The sequence below is a fragment of the Boleophthalmus pectinirostris genome, unplaced genomic scaffold (assembly GCF_026225935.1).
Source record: "Boleophthalmus pectinirostris isolate CB_2022bp ecotype Guang Dong unplaced genomic scaffold, ASM2622593v1 HiC_scaffold_8, whole genome shotgun sequence".
NCBI classification, from domain to species: domain Eukaryota; kingdom Metazoa; phylum Chordata; class Actinopteri; order Gobiiformes; family Gobiidae; genus Boleophthalmus; species Boleophthalmus pectinirostris.
In genome coordinates this window covers 8,135,976-8,155,770 of record NW_026571515.1, presented here as the reverse complement: position 1 = coordinate 8,155,770, position 19,795 = coordinate 8,135,976, and the positions used below count along the sequence as shown (strand labels likewise).

The window sequence follows — 19,795 nt, the reverse complement described above, 5'->3', positions numbered from 1 at the left end:
ATACAGTTCTTATTGCGACAAAAACAAATGGCACGGATCTACTTTTCAAATAACTATAGGCCTACTTCCTAAACTATTGTTATTCATGTACAAATGCATTTATTTGTGATTATTTAATAGTTCTTACAGCTAGTTTTTCTGATATTCTAATAACATACACAACCAATATTTAACTCTGAGTCAACTCTCAGTACATAGTGTCATGCAAAAACTGGTTTGAATTCATTAATCATTCATTCCTCCCAGCAGCGTTGGCCATTTGTTACTGTAATATAATAATTTTGCAGAGTACAAATTTTAATATCAATGCAAAGGTCTGTCACAATCATTACTATATCGACTTATCGTTCAGTAAATGAAAGATGGAACAATATTAAACAATTTAATTACAAGAGAAGGGAGATTTTTTGACATTTTGATGTAATAAGGTAAGATTTGAGCTGTAGAGGGTAGAATAAATAACTTTTACGGTTAATTATTAGTTCATTCTGCTATTTATTTGTGGCAGCTCGTGCCTTTTAATGACACTGTATATTTAAAAATGGGTTTACTGGGATTATTCTGCTTTGTGTCAGAGGTATAAAGTAGACTTAGACAGATTTATTGATTCACAAGGTAAATTACTTGAACACAGCAGCTCACGTATCACATTATATTACAATAACAAAGAGTAAAAAATATATACATGTGTAAAAAAAAAATTGTAATAAACTTCTAAATTAGTAGCAGTAAAAAAGGTAAAAAAAAAAAAAGTAAAAAGTAAAGTAGTTTCAGTATTGTTATTCTTATTTATTGCTGTATATCTTTGTTTTATAATATATTTGTTATTGTGTCAATCAGTACAAATTTACCAGTTTAACCTCTGCGTTCATTGTAAACAGTAGAGCTATAACAAAATCTATAAAACTATAATAAACAATAAAACTATAACTGTGAAACTACACTAAAACATACCAAAACAATAACTATAAACATACTAAAAATACTATAACTATAAAACTATAACTATAAACCTATAAAAACAATTTAAAAAATGTATTATATCTCCACCTTGTAAACCCACAAGCAGTGTTGGGGAGTAACAGATTACATGTACCAGAGTTACGTAATCAGAGTACAAATTATGAGTAACTGTATTCAGTTACAGTTACAGTTACTGTTTCAGTGAGTGGTAATTGGATTACAGTTACTTTGTTGAAATAAATGGATTACACGGTGGTATTTTCCTGTTTTCACATTTCGGGCTATATCCCTTTTTTTTTTTTTCCCCCCAGTAATTCTACTCATTGCCAGACACTAAACCAGGTCCAAACCAGGTCTAAACCAGGTCTAAAACCAGGTCTGAACCAGGACTAAAACCAGATCTAAAACCAGTTCTAAACCAGTTCTAAACTAGGTCTAAACCAAGACTAAACCAGGATTAAACCAGGTCTAAAACAGGACTAAACCAGGTCTAAACCAGGTCTAAACCAGGACTAAACCAGGTCAAAACCAGCACTAAACCAGGACTAAAACCAGGTCTAAACAAGGTCTAAAACAGGATTTAACAGGACTAAATCATGCTGCGTGGACTGTGTTTCCTCCTCTTCTATCAATAATATTAATATTATATTAATGTTAATTTGATTAAGTAAAGTCTGGGCTTTTTTATTGTCTTTTAGCAGACAAAACATCTTATGTTACGATTTCCTCGTCTTTGCTTCTCTACAGCAAATCAAGTAATCCAAAGTATTCAGATTACGTTACTCACTTTAAGTAATTTAATGGATTACGTTACAAACTACATTTTGTGGTATGTAATCTGTAATCTGTAGGGGAATACATTTTAAAAGTAACCTTCCCAAACACTGCCTATTATTCGTTTCAACACCAGACCTCATTGTCCCTACCTGTCAGTCCTGTCTAGTCCCATTCACACGTCCCTCGCCGTTTTCATTGGCCCACCGCTTCGACCCTCCCGCGCGATTGGCCGCCGTCCCCGTCAGTCACCGCCTTAGCCCCGCCTTCTGCGTTCGCCACTTCCGCCTGTGTGTCAGCGCTCGCCTCCCGTGCGCATCAGCCCCCTTCATCTTCGCTCCGGACCTGGATCAACGCAGAGGTAACGATTTCGAGCCTTGAATTCACCCTTTCCTCTTGGTTTCGCGAGTCGATTGCTTTCAGCCATCCGCGTTTGGCCAGGGGACACACTATGCTGCTAATTACGCCAGTTAGCCTCCTGTTTTTAATGTAGCCCGCCGCCCGCTAATGCTAATACGCTATCTGTCAAAGGAGGGGATCGGCGTCCTGTCAAAGAGTTGTGTTTACCATTGTTTTGCGGTGACAACGAGCCTCCAAGACACCCACTGATCCATCCCATCACACTGCACGCAAGATGGCCAGTTTTTCTCAAGTTTGATCTGCGAAATAGTCTCTAGATCGCGGCTGATACGGAGCTAAATGCACAGTTTGTAACGCAGTCGCGCAGTCTTGTTTTGAGCGTGAGTAGGTAGGATCATTTAGTCTTTTTTTTTTTTTTTTTTTTGGGATGGATTAAGCTTTGGACCATTGAAGAACTGGAAAAAAATGTTGTTGCGGGCTGTGAAAAAAGGAGGGAAGGCGGCTGAAAGCGCCAGAAAAAAAAAAAAGATAAGATGCGTGAAATTTGTGCGTGAGAAAGTGGGCGTTGGTGGAATTCTTCGGATACAGATTGTAAACATTAAAGAAACACCTGGTTTACGTGAATAAAAGCGATGTTTTGTTAATTTAAATGATCAAATTGTTTTAAAAAAAAAAATACAAATTACAGTTTTTATACGTTTAATAGACGCTGCTTTTTTTTTTTAAGACTTGAAATATAAAGTTCATCTCATTTTGTAGATTTTTTTTACTGATGATTCATAAGCATGCAATGACAGTCATGAAGAGTAAACATAAGTAAAGTTCTTAAAATAAATGGCAAGGGACTACTTCTCAAATAAATATTAGAGCTTTGGGATTTTACTAGTGGATGAATAACTTCAAAGAGGTTAATTTCGGTCTTCCAGTTTTTTCACCCACGTCATTTCTCCATTTCATTTCCGTTTACTCCAAGCGCCGGAACTCTTGGACAAATTTTGACATATTGTTGTCCGAAACTTTGACGTATTACTTCAAAGGGGTTGATTTCGGTCTTCCAAGTACTTCACATACTGGTCTGTCAAAAAGATCCTTTATTTAGATAGTGAATGAATATTTGAAGTTAGTTTGAAATGATGGCTTCATATGTGATGGTACTTTTTGTGTAAAAAGTTTTTAGTATGGCAATTTGATATCCTATTTATTACTTTAAAGGTCATTTATTATGCTGTTTTTGAGTCTGTTATAATGTTGTTTCCTCATCACAAACGTACCTGGAGTTGTTTTTTGTTTCTTTCACACATGTTTAACACACAAACCCTGCATATTTAGGATGAGTTCCTCTCTCAGACAAGAAAACCGTGTTCCACCTTGTGTCATGTGCTAACACAGAAACTTCTCTACTGTGTTTTTAAACTCCGTACACCTTCACTAGAATCAATTTGGATTAATTCAGACCTGGAATTGCCAATCTCTGCTAAAATAAAAGTTAAAACGAGCTGTCAACTTGAAAACTACTACTACTACATGAAAGATTTTGATCTTTGGAGATGTAGACTTCAGAATAATACTACTATAAGGATTACTCAAACGTGTGACTCCAGGTAAATTTTTTGATGAGGTAACAACTAAGGGTGTGCAAAAATATTGAAATATCAATATATTATATAGTTTAATGTAATGATACAGTATTGATAACGTGGGCTGCTGTATCGATATATCGCCAAGAGCATTTTTTTGGTATATTTGGCTCAATTATTTTGTTACAGTGCTACAGTTTTGTTGCCAGTTCAGAGGAAGGAAACTTTTTTAAGCGACACATTTGACATTTTCACTGTTTTGATGATTTAAATGTTTGTGTTTCATATTCACTTTGCACAAGAAGTGGTTTAACAAAGACTTTTAGTATCACAGCCATGATACAAGCCTTTATTTTTTATAGAACTGTATCGAATTGATTTGAAATATACCGTATCGCATAAGCTCACTGTATCGAGGTATGTATCGTATCGTGGCTTATGTATCGAGATATGTATCATATTGGCAACTTCTGAATGATACCCAGCCCTAGTCAGTGTTGGGAAGGTTACTTTAAAAATGTAATCCCCTACATATTACAGATTACATACCTAAAAATGTAGTTTGTAACGTAATCCATTAAATTACTCAAAGTGAGTAACGTAATCTGAATACTTTGGATTACTTGATATTGTTGTACTTTTTAAAATGACATGAATGTACCAACCACATCCTGAAAATTCATGTTTGTTCTCTTCAAATTGGCTGAGCCCAAGTCTCCATGAACAGACTTTTGTTTGCTGTAAAGAAGCAAAGACGAGGATCTGAACATAAGATGTTTTGTTTTGTCTGCTTAAAGACAATAAAAAGTCCAGTCTTTACTTAACCAAATTAAAAATATTATTGATAGAGAAATGATTTTTATATGAGAAATGAGAAATTTATATGAGTATGTCCACCCTACTGTTAGTGTCATACTGTTTAGACCTGGTTTAGTCTTAGTTAAGTCCAGGTTTAAACCTGGTTTAGTCCTAATTTATTCCTGGTTTAGACCTGATTTAGTCCTGCTTTATTTCTGGGTTTAGTCCTGGTTTAGTCCTTGTTTAAACATGGTTTTACTCCTGGTTCAGTCTGGTTTAGTTCTGGTTTAGTCGTGGTTTAGGCCAAAATGTGAAAACGGGAAAATACCGCTGTGTAATCCATTTATTTCAACAAAGTAACTGTAATCCAATTACCACTCACTGAAACAGTAACTGTAACTAAATACAGTTACTCATAATTTGTACTCTGATTACGTAACTCTGGTACACTCTGGTAATCTGTTACTCCCCAACACTGGCCCTAGTAACAACATTATAACATGGCTTAAAGCTCACAGGAGTCAATTAGGTGTATTATAGGACGTTTAATATGTGCTAGTACGTTTCATGCAGAAAATTAATGTCTAATGTTATGCTTGAAAAGTTGTCTTCTGATGAGTTAAATCATTTACTTATTTGCTTTATTATTTTCTATTTTAAGCGCTTGTTGACTGTGTTGACCTGGGACATATGCGTACATGTTCGTGGTGTTCTCTTTTTAATGATTTCGTCATTTCTTATCTTTTCATCGGTGTGTCTGGTATGCTTTGTTAGGTTCTTATCGCTTGTAAATATTATGTAATAGACAGCAGAGATGCAGACTGGTTGTAAATGATGTCTCTTTCAACACCTCATGTGTATAATGACAAGTCAAACTGTAGTCAAAATAACAGTTCCCAATTATTTCTATACTAATTTCTGTCTAATTGAAATATTTTTACTCAAGTTGGGGGTTGACAAAAATGAATAGCTCAATATTTTGGGGATTTTCTCACTCACAGTTGCACCTGTCATGATAATTACAATTTCAGAAGTTCAGTAAGTAAGATATGAGCTGTAGAGAGTAGAATAATTAACTACTGTGGCTAATTATCAGTTTATTCTGCCATTTATTTGTTGCAGCTCAAGCTTTTTAATGATACTGTCTATTTAAAATGAGGTTTAGTAGGATTATCCTGCTTTTTGTCAGTGGCATAAACTATTTTCAATTGAAGGTTTATGTTTCTCTGTCTTCTATATTTCTCAAATCATTTCCCTTGTGGATCAGTAGAGTTTGTCTAAGTTTGTCTAAGCAAGTTTAGCAATATATCATGCATGTTTCGAAGTTAGTTTTCTTGCATCATCAGGACAGTAAAAGAAAACTTGTTTATGCAATACACTTGGCATTCACTGTTTTGATGATTAAAATAGCTGTATTTTATATTAACTTGGCACAAGTAGTGGTTTAATGAAGAAATATTGTTGTTAAAATATATTTGATTCTTAAAAAACAGCAATATATCAGAGTATCATGTGCAATATATCGATTCTTACATGTATAACTTTATATTGTGATAATCGTGAGACATGTATCAAGTATCATAATGAATCGTGAGGGACCCTGTGATCCCCAGCTCTAGTGGTCACTGTAGTCAGCTAATGAATTCACAGAATATGTCTTTACTGGGCCAAGAATTTCTGTAGTTTTTTTTTTATACTTAAAATATAAAGTGCATCTCTTGTAGCAGCTTCCATTTTGTAGATGTTTTTTTTTTTTTTACTGATGATTCATAAGCATGCAATGACAGCCATGAAGAGTAAACATAAGTAAAGGTTCTTAAAATAAACAGCAAGGGACTCAAATAAATATTAAAGCCTTGGGACTTTACTAATGGATGAATAACTTCAAAGAGTATCATGTGCAATATATAGATTTTTACATGTGTATCGTCATATTGTGATAATATCGTATCGTGAGAGATGTATCAAGTATCATAATGATTCGTTAGGGACTCTGTGATTCCCAGATCGAGTGGTCACTGTAATCAACTAATGAATTCACAGAGTGTGTGTTTACTGGACCAAGAATTTCTGTATCCTGCACAAACTTGAATGGTGTAGTTAAGAGCAGCAGAGTTTTGCTGAGTGGAAATGTCTGTTCCTGTTTGACTGCTGTGTTCATTTGTAACGCAGGCCCCGAGACTAAAGCGAGCAGGGCCCTGAGACTAAAGCAGGCAGGCCCTGAGAGACTAAAGCAGGCAGGCCCTGAGAGACTAAAACAGGCAGGCCCTGAGAGACTAAAGCAGGCAGGCCCTGAGAGACTAGCAGGCAGGCCTGAGAGACTAAAGCAGCAGGCCCTGAGAGACTAAAGCAGCAGGCTGAGAGACTAAAGCAGGCCCTGAGAGACTAAAGCAGGCAGGCCCTGAGAGACTAAAGCAGGCAGGCCCTGAGAGACTAAAGCAGGCAGGCCCTGAGAGACTAAAGCAGGCAGGCCCTGAGAGACTAAAGCAGGCAGGCCCTGAGAGACTAAAGCAGGCAGGCCCTGAGAGACTAAAGCAGGCCCTGAGAGACTAAAAGAGGCCTGAAGACTAAAGCAGGCAGGCCCTGAGAGACTAAAGCAGGCCCTGAGAGACTAAAGCAGGCCCTGAGAGACTAAAGCAGGCCTGAGAGACTAAAGCAGGCCCTGAGAGACTAAAGCAGGCTGAGAGACTAAAGCAGGCCTGAGAGACTAAAGCAGACCCCGAGAGACTAAAGCAAGCAGGCCTTGAAAGACTAAGGCGGGCCCCGAGAGACTAAAGCGGGCCCTGGAGCAAAAGGCTGGTGACTCAGGAGGAGCTCACAAGTCAATGCCATTCACAAAATACAACTGCAGCTATAGGGGAAGGGGAGGAGTGTTGAATAAATCACTTCTAAGACTCATTACAGATGCAAAACTAAGTACTAAAGTGTTTCAGTTCATTTCAGTTTATTTGTTGCAGCTCATTTTGTTAAATATTATTATTTTTGAACCCATTCGAACAACAATTGACGTAATAAGACTATTTACTGGTCATAGTTGGCCCAGAAAGTCTCATAATGTTTGAGCTTTTGACATACAAAGTTGTTCTGTGGTTACTTAAGAGCCACATAACTCATTTTGTACAGCATTTCTTGTTTTTAGGAAAATAAAGTCTATTTTTAGTCCCTGCATTGGTATCTGTTGATATCGGTATCAGCAGATACTCAAACCAATGGTATCGGAATCGGTATCGTTACTGAAAAAGTTGCATCAGTGCATCTTTAATATAAACATGTTGCTTCCGTGAACTCCCATGCAGATGTAATCTTGTGAGTGCAGTCTGGGTCAGAGACATAGATGGAATAGTTTTGAGATCTTTTAAAATCTTAAACTTACTGAAGTAGTGTCGTGTCTGTCTGTGGCGTTGTTTAGAGGAAGGTAAGATTTAGGGTTGTTTAGGGTTGTAAAATAGACAAATTGGAAATGCATCCTGCTCCAAACCTACTGACAGATGCACAATTTAAAACACTCAAGCATATCACTGATAATTAGACATGACAGTTTCGATTCTAAGTCACTTTATTGTATAACCCTACAGTTCATTCATTTTATTGACCTAATTTACGTGATCTAAGGCTTTGCTGTGACATTTAGAAAGTGAATGGTTTTGTTTATGGCTAATCACTCATGCGAAACACATAAAACAAAACAAAAAGTCCCTCATCCATCTGTAATTATACAAGAGTTTTTTTTTGTTTTTTTTGGTATGAGTAATTTTCTTTCAAAATGGCAATTACAAATCATACAGACTTGTTCAGGGTAGCCGCGGGGCCTTAAAAGTCTTGAAAAGGTCTTCAATTTCATTAGCCTATTTTTTTGTATATCAACCAGGCTGCAGTGCAATGTTAAACAGAGGAAGAAAAAAAACAACAACAACGTGAAATTACGTAACGTGAATGAACGTCTAATTTGGAGTTTGAGCAAACAATACTATGGTTTCAGACGCCGGCGACAATGTGTAAACAATCAGTTCTGTCTACACTGCCCAAGACGCAAAACTCTGGTCAGATCTGCTCAAGTCGCGTACACGTTTACGTCACATACATCATCACCTAGCGTCACCACCGAGCCGCCTGGCAAGCATACCCAATCGAATTCCACACACTTTTGTGTCACCGTATGATTACACAGATTTCCCCCCAAAATCGCTCGTCTAAACGCGGAATTAAAAGTGAAGATGCGACGAGAGTTTTGTGTCTTCTGTTCAGACTAGGGATGGGCATGATTAGTCGATTAATCGATAATTGATCATTAAGAATTTCATCGATTATGTTCATTTTAATCGACAAACCGAATGTAGGTTGCTGTGTGTAGCGTGACCAAACAGGGGTCTGTACATGTGTCTCTCTGCACTCAGAAGGAGCGAGACACAAACAGTCGGTCAGTCTGCAACGTACTGAAGTGCAAATGCGAACGATGTGTAACGATGACTTGTACAAGAAATTCCATGCTTTCCGTTCCGGTCGGGACAAGTGTGAGTCCATGTGCACAGTGTATAAAGCAGCACATATGTGTCGGTGTCCAGTGGGAAAAAGTTTTCCCAGGTGAGAGTCGCGCAATGTCGATGACGAGTCCCCACCTCCCTCCCCCCGTACGCTGTCCTGGTTTTAACAAACACAAATATGGTCACACTAACCTGTATTCCGCTGAGTCGTGTCTTTTAATCTGACAGAAGTTGAACCACATCATTGCACAAGAGCTGTAGTTTTATCTTCGCTTAGTTTATGCAAATTAGTGATGCGGTTTTAAGTTTCGTTTCTGTGAGAGTTGGACAAAACTGAATTAAACACATTATAATGTCAAATGGGCTGATGTGGCTCTAGAGTCGTTACGGTTTATATGTCGTAAAGTTTAATTTATTTATGCAGATTAGTAGTGCAGATAGTAATAATAATGATGATCATTTTAATATAAAAACGTTAATGATTAATCGATAATCAATCATTAATTCTTCCGACGATTGATTAAGAAAATTTCATCAAATGCCCATCCCTAGTTCAGACGTCATCATATAAACAGACTTATATTCTAGATCAGGGGTGGGCAAACTACAGCCCGGGGGCCGTATGCGGCCCTTTAAACCTTTTAATCCGGCCCACCGAACTGGAATAAATTACAATAATAAACCTTGTTGTTTTATTTGTCATGCATTTCCAGCGTTTCCCAGTAGATGGCGCACTATATATACATTGAGGGGCGGTGCATTAGGTTGGCCGCAATGCTTTATGGGAAAGTGTTCTTACAGGAGTTATTCGGACCATGAGTGAAGTAGTTGGTGCTTAAAATATAAGACTGCACTGCTTCCTATTTGAATTAGTAAAAATCAATTAAGAAAACATATGGTGTCGGAGCTATAATTAATAACGTGTACAACGTTTCTGCGTCAGGATTAGCCGCACTCACTGGTGTGTGTTTGTGGTTGATCGGCGTGAGCTTAGTTTATGAGCTGGTAGTAGTCATATTTGTAAACCGTGAACTCACGATATACTTACACTCGGTGTGCAGTGGAACATGTCTTAACGGATTATGCGTTCTGAGTCTTTCACAGCAGTGATGAAACATCTGAAGTCTTAGATAATTCTGAGCTCTTATCAAGTTACATCCTGTCTTCTGTCTGGCCCCTCAGCGGCCCACGAGCCAGGACGTTTACCCACCGTCTCACAACACGAGCGTTAATAAATAGTAATCCTATACTAAAGCTCCCAAAACCCTGTCCTGATCAGAACAGATAATCTGATATATACAGAGTTCAGACTTTTCTTTAGAGTATACTTTAGCTGAACCAGTGCAGCTTTATATCTTGAACACTTCTACCTGACTTATGGTCCAAATACGCCGCCCGGAAGAATACTTTCCCATAAAGCATTGCGGCCAACATAATGCACCGCCTCTTAATGTATATATAGTGCGCCGTCTACTGGGAAACGCCAGAAATGCAGGAAAACATTAAGGGTAGGTGCATTATGTTGGCCGCAATGCTTTATGGGAAAGTATTCTTTTGGGCGGCGTATTCAGACCATGATGGAGGTAGAAGTGTTCAAGATATAAAGGGGCATTGTCTCTTTCATATGGTGATAATGCTAAGTCTGTGAGGGTTCAGATGCAATGTTAAAATTAGTACCGATTATGTACAGCAGAGGTAGTCCCATTTTGGTGAATGCGCACATGATAAGACACCGTGGAGTTGACACTGCTTTATTTGGTAATATGATCTAACCGCGCAGGGCTAATGTTCTCATGTGGTGTGTGGTGGAGCAGACCTCATTCACTCCTCATGTGTTCTGAAACTTCTGCGTCTCCAGAAGTTGCAGCGCGTAGTGTCAAATACGTTCTACATGAGCGTAAATACGAGTGCAATGGAGCCGGGCTCTTAACACGTTCTGCGTCCTATCCGGCCCTTCAGTCAATTTTTAGAACCCTATATGGCCCCTGAACCAAAAAGTTTGCCCACCCCTGTTCTAGATGATACACCTGTAATTGGTTCGTCATTATTAGAATTGGATCTGGTGTTTTTGCCCGCATAATGTTGGTCTTAATTTTCATTTAAGAAGGCCTTTTTTTTGCAATATTTTATTTTTGCATTTTGTTTGAGTTATACAATACACAACAAAAAACATAGTTGAACGACAAAAACCCCATACCCACCCCGCTCACCCACAGAAAAAAAAAAAAAAAAAAAAAAAAAAAAGGGAAGATGCTTCTCACAACCACACATTTCAATAGTTCACATAGATACACAGAAGTCAGTTGAGGCGACATTCATATAATCCAAGTAAGGCTGCCATATTCTAACAAAGGTGTTGTAAGCCTTTCTGAGGCTATAAGTGATCTTTTCCAAAGGCACACAGTTGTTCATTTCTGAGTACCATCTTGTAATGAGAGGGGGGAATCAGACTTCCAGGTAACTGCAATGCATTTTCTTGCCACTGCCAATGAAATTTCAAAAAAATTTATTTTTTATTTATTTATTGATTCAATTTTCTCAAAATTTCCAAGTAGGCAAAATTCAGGATCAAGAGGTATTGAAGTTTTTGTGATTGAGGATATGACTTGGTAAAAGTCAAACCAAAAACTTTTTACTTTGACACGTCCAGGTACAATGCAAAAATGAGCCCAATTCTACAGAACATCGGAAACATTGATCAGAAAAATCTTTTTTTGTCTTATGAATTTTTTGGGGGGTTAGATAAAACTGAAGGAAATTATAATGTATAAGTCTATATCGAGCATTGGTGGTGGCAGATAAACTATCTTGACATAAATTCGACCAGATATTATCTTCAGTTGTAGTGTTTAAGTCTGACTCCCACCTCTCCTTAGATCGATACAAGGCTGGTTTAGGACATTCATTTATCAACAAAGTATACATCTTAGAAATAAATTTATAAGGTCCACCATCATGTAACAACCTCATTTAAGAAGGCCTTAAAAAAGTCTTAAATTTGGGGCAGTCAAACCTGGGGATACCCTGTTCTTACAGATGAATATAGACTGACAAAAACAAAACAAAACAAAAAAGTAGATTATAAAGTGAATGTTCTCTTGGGCATTTCTGCTTCCCTATTGATACTACATCACTCTGGCAGGTTCTACATGTGTGTCTATGGCGGAATGTTCAGCAGTTACCACAGTGACAAAATGCTCACTTTAGCAAACACTGCCAGAGAAATTTAGGTTGGTCTGGAAACTCAAAAAATTCAAAATGGCTTTAAAGAGCAGATTTTAAAAGCCATTTAAATTTGAGCATCCATGTTTTTTCTTTTTCTTTTTAGATTTTTGATTTTCAACTAAATTGGTTAAGAGTGACTAACTGAAAAACTGTTGCCTGTAATTTTATTTATTTAACAGCACAAATCAGCTCATTTGTTGTAGTTCCAGCTCCAGTTCAGTTCTTTGTGCTCAGATTAAAGTTTAACTTGAGTAACAGAGCTTCAGTTCAGACAGAGCAGTGCTTATAGTTATCATCAGACTCGCAGGGAATGTGGGCGACATCAGCTGCAGAGTATAATTTTCTGACAAGTATTGTGTTTTAGACTTGCAATTTATGTTTTAATAATAAGATTCACATTTTGTAGCCCAGAAGAATTGATAAAAATTCTGAAATATGCACAAACTACTACAAGAGTCACATTTCAGAACATGTTTTTACAGATCTAAACGAGAGGGTTAGCAGTTTTTTTATGCCAAATAATACTGGATTTTTTTGTTTTTGTTTGTGAAGATAAATTATGATACTTAAAAAAAATGCAGACTTTGCAATTTCCTAACTGCATCCATTCAAATTGTATTTTTTTCAGTTTGATTGTGATTAAAATTGCAGCCCTAGATCAGGATTTATTAGGAATGTAACAATAACTGAAATATCGTGATATTCTATCGTCAAAGGTCTCAGAATAATATCGTGGGCTGTCACAATATATCGAAGCACAAGTTCCTTTGCTTAAATTCATGGTTTTATAGTAGTAACTAGGGATGGGCATGATTAGTCGATTAATCGATAATTGATCATTAAGAATTTCATCGATTACATTCATTTTAATCGACAAACCGAATGTAGGTTGCTGTGCGTAGCGTAGAGTGACCAAATAGGGTCAGTACGTGTAGCTCTCTACACTCAGAAGCAGCGAGACACAAACAGTCGGTCAGTCTGCAGCGTACTGAAGTGCAAATGCGAATGATGTGCAACGATGACTTGTACAAGAAAGTCCACGCTTTCCGTTCGGGACAAGTGTGAGTCCATGTGCACAGTGTATAAAGCAGCAAATATGTTTCGGTGTCCAGTGGGAAAAAGCTTTCCCAGGTGAGAGTTGCGCAATGTCGATGACGAGTCCCAACCTCCCTCCCCCCGTACGGTGTCCTGGTTTTGACAAATGCAAATCTGGTCACACTAACCTGTATTCACCTGAGTCATGTCTTTTAATCCGACAGAAATTGAACCGCATCAGCGACACAAGAGCTGTAGTTTTATCTTCGCTTAGTTTATGCAAATTAGTGATGCGGTTTTAAGTTTCGTTTCTGTGAGAGTTGCACAAAACTGGATTAAACACATAATAATCTCAAACAGATTGATGTGGCTCTAGAGTCGTTGCGGTTTATATGTCGTAAAGTTGAATTTATTTATGCAGATTAGTAGTGCAGATAGTAATAATAATGATGATCATTTTAATATAAAAACGTTAATGATTAATCGATAATCGATTCGTTAATTCTTCCGACGATCGATTAAGAAAATTTCACCGAATGCCCATCCCTAGTAGTAACAGCTTATAAACATTGGGAACTACATATCCCATGATTCATTTCAGCTCAGACAACATGAAGAGATGTGTTTTTTACTTGAATTGAGCTGAATTGGATTATGACGCTTGTAATACAAAGTTGTTCTGTGGTTACTTAAGAGCTACATACCTCGTTTTGTACAGTATTTCTTGTTTTTAGGGGAAAAAAAATCTATTTTTTAGTCCATGCACTGGTATCTGTTGATATTGGGTATCGGCAGATACTCAAACCTATGGTATTGGAATCGGTATCGTTACTGAAAAAGCTGCATTAGTTCATCTTTAATATAAACATTTTTCTTCCGTGAAATATTGTGATATCGTATCGTCAAAAGTCTCACAATAATATCGTGGACTGTCACAATATATCGAAAATCACAAGTTCTTTTGCTTAAATGCATGATTTTTATAGTAGAAACATTGGAAACTACATATCCCATGATTCATTTCAGCGCAGACAACATGAAGAAATATGTTTTTTATTTGAATTCTTGGAATTATGACAGAAATAATTGACACCAAAATCTTGTCAAGGTATTTGAAAAGCAAAAAAGTGTCCTATCTACAATTATATCAGCCTCTGCAAAATATCGCAATAAATATCGTACAGTGAGAGGCATATTGTGATAATATCGTACCCTAAGATTTGAATATCGTTACATCTCTAGGATTTATAAAACTTTCTCCAGCCTATTTATTAAAAGCAGCTCTCATTACTGTTGCGTCGGTTCTGTTGGGAGCTGGAGCTTGTTGTCATTTTGTTCCATCTTCCTCCCAGCGGCGACGTAATAACCCCCTTCATTAGTTACCTAGTCTCTCAACTACATACGCGTTCTATACAGTAATATCATGCTTCCTATGGGCTTTATGTTATTATAGGTGAGCTGTTATTCCCATACTCTCTGAAGTTACGTTCTGTGCTTAAAGGTCCCATATTACGCTATTTTCTGATCTATGTTATAATGTTTCCTCATCGCAAACAGGCCTGGAGTTGTGTTTTGTTTCATTCACACATGTTTACCGCACAAATCCTGCACATTTAGGTTGAGTTCTTCTCTCAAACAAAGTACAGGAAGTGTTTTTAAACTCCATACACCTTCACTAGAATCATTTGGAAGATTTCAGCCCTGGAATTGCTCATCTCTCGTAAGCAAAAGGTAAAATGTAGCTGTAAACTTCATGACATCACAAGGTGGAACAGAGCATTTTGAGCTTTGGAGATGTAAACAAACGGATAAAAAGGGTTACTCAAACACGTGTGAAACAAAACATAACTCCAGGATGTTTTTGGTGAGGTAACAACATTATAACACGGCTGAAAGTTCACAGCACAAGAGTGAATTTTGCGTAATGTAGGAGCTTCAAAATTGAGAAACTGCTGTGGTACAATTTTGTAACACACTTCCTAAAAATGCTTATTTGAATATAGACCTGGGTAAACATGTCTTGACTCTAGTATTGTTAGGTTACGTTTGGTTAGGTTGCTTTATTCGTACCCGTTGGTAAATTTGTTTTGCAGATTTGAGAGGCTGGTCCCACATTTCACATTTCATTCATCCACATTATCCACAATAAAAACACAGATAAAAACACAATTACAAAATAAACTGGATCGATCGTTAATTCTTCCGACGATCGATTAAGAAAATTTCATCGAATGCCCATCCCTAGTTAAGCCTAATATGTAATTCCATAACAAATCATAGTGTAAACAAAGGCCAGAGCTGGTCAGATAAAAATAGATGACATTTATAACACCTTTAATTTGTTAAATCAATGCTTAAGAAGTCAGAGAGAAAGATTTGTGATTAGATAGTTGAAAGAGGACAAAAATTTTAAATGTAGTAATTTCAGTTTTGATACAATGCGGTAATTTCAAATGTGTTTTCAACTCAGAATTCAGTTCACAGTGTAGCTTTAAAACAGTCAGCAGCATTAACATTTGCGAGATTGAAATATGAGCTGCCAAACGCCAAGCATCCCGTGCACTGAAAAGATGTTTATAGAGATCAAATTACAGGGTTAGGAGGCTTTGTTCATAAGACAAGATAGATTGTTCTTTGCCGAGGATATTCTATAACCAAATAATGGCAGGCTTTGCGATATAGCCCTATCGTCATACGGTGTGGAGGGCAGAGGTTCTCAAACTGTGGTCCACATCAGAATGCTTGTATGTGGACTCCTCAGTCAGTTTGATCCATTTTCAGAACTCCTGTAACGAAGGTGTGGTCCTAAGGCTTGGTTTAGCGCTATCTGAGACCTGGTATTGACATTTTGCAGTGTAATTTTACGTGGGAGAGACTTGTTTAAGTGCACAAATCAGCTCACCTTTTGTAGTTCCAGCCAAGACAGCTCTTTGTGGTCAGGTTGTGTTAAAATAAAGCTCAGGTTGAAGTCTGACTTGAGTAACAGAGCAGTGAGCAGTTCATTTAGCGTCACATCCACGGGGAATGTTAATGGCCTCAGCTGCAAAGTATAAATAGTACAGTTATAGACCTGGTATTTAGAAAGCTAAATATTGTCTTTGGTGGTACTTGGTGTAGTTGTCGAGTACTGTCAGTGTTTGTCAGCTGTATTGACTTTATTGACTTGTAGTAATTGCTTTGGTCTCATCCAATATTCTTCCCAACAAACTGAAGTGACAGACCAGCGGGCAGCAGAAACCTCCCGCTCGTGTCACACTCTCAGCCTGTGTGAAAGTGTGTGACGATGGACCAGACTCTGGGACGGCCAGACCTGCAAAAATCCATGTTTACTGGTTTTCATGTCATATGACCAAACATATACTGTGCGTAGGTCTCACAGTGAGAAACTTAGAACTGCGGCATGACCAAAGCTGAGCCGTGACTGATGTCATGTCTCATATTTGTAGTCTTGGTCTCAGAGTGAATCTTCCTCTCGCTGTGTCTACGATCAATCTTTGCGGCAAACGGTAAACACAAGCACTCCTCAGAAGAGCTCTGCCGTGAACGAACCATCTCTCCCTGTTTCATTTACTCACTTGTACAAATGCCAAAACATCACGAGCATATAGCCTCAGCTAACCTGTCCAAATACTCGGCCTAGATCCAGATATTCTCTCTGAACGTGTGCACCGCTGCATGTTGTGTCTGTGTGCTGTTGTCAGTGTTGGGGAGTAACAGATTACATGTACCGGCGTTACGTAATCAGAGTACAAATTATGAGTAACTGTATTCAGTTACAGTTACTGTTTCAATTAGTGGTAATTGGATTACAGTTACTTTGTTGAAATAAGTGGATTACACGGCGGTATTTTCCTGTTTTCACATTTTTGGGCTATTTAATTATTTATTTTTTTGTAATTCCACTCATTGCCAGACACTAAAACCAGGTCTAAAACCAGGTCTAAAACCAGGTCTAAAACCAGGTCTAAAACCAGGTCTAAAACCAGGTCTAAAACCAGGTCTAAAACCAGGATTTAACAGGACTAAACCATGCTGGGCGGACGTGTCTCCTCTTCTTCTATCAATAATATTTTTTAATACGGTTAAGTAAAGTCTGGGTTTTTCATTGTCTTTTATCAGACAAAAAGACAAAACCTCTTATGTGAAAATTTCCTGGTCTTTGCTTCTCTACAGCAAATCAAATAATCCAAAGTATTCAGATTACATTAGTAACCTTAAGTAACTGAATGGGTTATGTTACAAACTACATTTTGGTGTATGTAATCTGAGGTTTTTCAACCTAATCTTGTACCATATGGTAGAAAACTATATGAAGCAAATATTCAAACCAGTTTGTTAAGGATATGTAAGTGAGAACCGCTAGTTATCACTGTTTGGATTTATTGCCCAAAAAGTGCTGCATATTTCATTCCCTCCGTTACTGACATGAGTTTTTAAATTTTTTGTCAACAACTTGAAAGAATATCACAGGTTTAACTTTACCCTGTTGGAGTGTAACTCTTTCCTACATTCTGGTACTTTACTTATTTCAATAGTCCCTCTAGTTTCTGAATAAGAGACATTTGAATGTAAAAAAATCTGCCCCCGTTTCCCTCCGTTACCACTTGACCGGACCCATGTTTAAAGTGTTACAGTGTTCTGGTGCAGATTGGTTTGTTATACAAAATACAGACAGCTCAAAACGAATTACTGAACACTGCAAAATCTTACTGCATTTACTGTATTTTTAAATCATTTCAAGTGCGCCTCAAATTTAGCTGCAGATTCACTTTAAATCTTTCTGTCCATTTCTTCTCACACCTGACCCGAGCGCGTAAGAATCCAGCCGAACTCGTCTGTTGCCGTGGCGACGGAGGCGCTGATGGGAGTGCCCTGTTTGAGTTTGAGGTGGACTGAGCTCACTGCAGAACGGCGCGTCTCTCCGCAGCTCTGTTTCAGCAGCTCTGTCCACTGCTGAGTCATGCTTCAGTGAGCCTAAACTCAGCGTTTCTCCAGACGTATGGAGAAAGTGGAAAAATGGGGTTTAGTCAGGTTAAGCGCTGGGTGACGTAAAGGATAACATCTGTCACTGAAGGATTAATACTTCATTTTTTTAAAGATTATAACTTTTTTTGTCATCTTTAAAACCCTGGATCAATGTCTTTAAGTTTGTACTGACTGCCAACAACAGGAAATGAATAATGATTTTGGCATGCATAAACTGATGAGTGGTTTAGATGTGTGCGCAAAATCTGTGCTTTGTGCTAAAACAATGAAACAGATATTGAAATTTTAGCTTCAAAACAAATCTGAAAATTGATAATATACGTACATACACACATACACCACTTGTACTCATCATCGGACTTGAATTCTCTCACCTCTGGCTTCAACTTGCCATAGATTTGACATGATTGCTTTTTTCTATTTGTGCGTTTGATTCACTCATCAGTGTTTTTGAAGTCAGAAGCAGTCCTTGCAAGTGTAAAAAAATCAGATCTTCTGGTAGCACTGGCCATGTTCATATGATGTTTTTTAATTCCAAATGAATTGTTCTGCATTCAGTAGATTCAAAATTAAAATATTTGTCTTTGAGTTTACATGGTAATAATCATTCCAAATTGAGGTTTACATGTAAAACATGTTAAATTGCCTTTATTTAATTCCACTCAACATCAGAAAGGGTTCTGATTGGACAGGGACATGAACGTGTTTACGTCGACCCGAAAAAAAGCAAACACTTCAGCTGCTCCCGGGTTTTTTTGTCATCTCTGTTTGTTGTTACACCACGGACACAAACGTGATCCAAACTTTTTTCGCAGTCGTTCCGATGATGATGAAGCAGCAGCTGGAGAATTCTCTCATCATGCTTTACGTCTGTCGGCTGAGGAGGAGAAGGGAAGAGTGTCGGAGAAGGGAAGAAGACAAACTGAGTCACCAGCTGCTCTACCTCAGCCCACTCCCGTGTCCCGCTCGCAAATCCAAAGAGCAACTTGAGACCAACATTTGCTCTGGGCTGTCATTGTGTCAGAAGGGCAACCCAACGAGCACGCACTGAAGAACCTGAATTATTTTTAAAAAGAATAACCATTTACATCAGGGGTGCTCAATACGTCGATCCCGATCTATCAGTCGATCGCCAAGGGTGTTAAAGTAGACCTTTTGTGCTTGAGTTTGCTATAGTTCTGCTGTATAATGACACCCTTGGATCATTATGTTAGAATTTGCACATTTTAAATCGCAGTACTCATCTAAAACAACGTAATAAATGAAACAAATTTGCCGATTTCCATGTTAGAAAACCGTGGTGCCCAATGGAAGCGATGGAGAGCTGCAGATCACTCTACCAAGCAAGCAATATGTCGTCTTGCAAGAAGAAAGCTCAAACATGCACAAATCGCTCCAGATACAACTTGAGGGTGTGTAAATGGTGAAGGAGAAACAACTATTACATGGCTGAAAGCTGCAAAAAGTCAATTTTGCGTAATAGGTCTGCTTTAAGTGGAGATAACCCAACAAACACAGTGAGACCATTATACTCTGGCTCTGGAGAGGACTCTACTTTCACAACCTCTTGAACGATGGTAAACCCGGGCAAGCAGC

At 37.9% G+C, this 19,795-nt stretch overlaps 1 protein-coding gene across 2 annotated transcripts in view; it reads left to right on the top strand.

Moving 5' to 3' along the window:
* The first annotated feature begins 1,995 nt into the window (after positions 1–1,995).
* The window catches only part of osbpl2b (oxysterol binding protein-like 2b), a 94,116-nt gene continuing 76,316 nt past the window's right edge, over positions 1,996–19,795 (top strand). For both annotated transcript variants that reach the window (XM_055166399.1, XM_055166400.1), the window contains exon 1: positions 1,996–2,098. The gene's annotated coding sequence lies outside the window, so the exon portion shown is untranslated. The remainder of the gene's footprint in view (positions 2,099–19,795) is intronic.